We start from the raw sequence: 901 nt of genomic DNA on the forward strand, positions 1-901 counted from the left end.
ACCAGGCTCCTTCATCCATGGGATTCTCCAGGCAAGAATCCTGGAGTGGGTTACCATTTCCTTCTCCAGGGGATCTAACCCGGGTCTCCTGCATTGGAGGCAGACGCTTTAACCTCTGAGCCACCAGAGAAGCATTAGAATACAACTTTCATCTTTCTTTTTCAGACTTACTTCACTCGTTATAATAGGTTCTAGGTTCATCCACCTCATTAGGACTGACTCAAATGTGTTCCTTTTTATGACTGAGTAATATTCCATTGTGTATATGTACCACAACTTCCTTATCCATTCATCTGTCAATGGACATCTAGGTTGCTTTCATAAAAATATGGAACACTTTGTGAATTTGCGTATCATCCTTGTGCAGGGGCCATGCTAATCTCTGTATCGTTCCAATTTTAATATATGTGCTGCCAAAGTGAGAACCAAAATTCTTTAAAAAATTTTTTTTTAAATTTATTTCCTGTGCTGGGTCTTAGTTGCAGCATGCAATATCTTTGATCTTTGTTATAGCATCTGGGATCTCTAGTTTCAACATATGAATTCTTCGTTGCAGCAGGTGAGATCTAGTTCCCTGACCAGAGATGGAACCTGGCCCCTGTCACTGGGAGCATGGAGTCTCAGCCACTGGATCACCAAGGAAGTTCCTCTTCCAAAATTCTTGACACAGCCTACAAGACCCAGCCTAGGAGTCCAGAACATAATTTTCTTTGTTGTTGTTGTTATTGACATGGTTTGATTCTTTAATAATGGTATCATATTACTTGGAAAATATAAAAAGCAAACATAAAAGCCAAAACACTAAACCACAAAACTATTAGAAATGAATATAATTTTTTTTAAACTAGCAGTATAAATGATTAACATACTCTTCTCTGTTACTCATATTCTTATACAACAA

At 38.0% G+C, this 901-nt stretch overlaps 1 non-coding gene across 1 annotated transcript; it reads right to left on the reverse strand.

Annotated features, from left to right (window-relative positions):
* Positions 1 to 322: 322 nt before the first annotated feature.
* LOC136162095 (U6 spliceosomal RNA) lies at positions 323 to 426 on the reverse strand. The gene has a single exon (XR_010661944.1). It is a non-coding gene; the product is annotated as a U6 spliceosomal RNA (small nuclear RNA).
* Positions 427 to 901: the final 475 nt, after the last annotated feature.

The sequence above is a fragment of the Muntiacus reevesi genome, chromosome 2 (assembly GCF_963930625.1).
Source record: "Muntiacus reevesi chromosome 2, mMunRee1.1, whole genome shotgun sequence".
In the NCBI taxonomy this organism is placed as follows: Eukaryota; Metazoa; Chordata; class Mammalia; order Artiodactyla; family Cervidae; genus Muntiacus; species Muntiacus reevesi.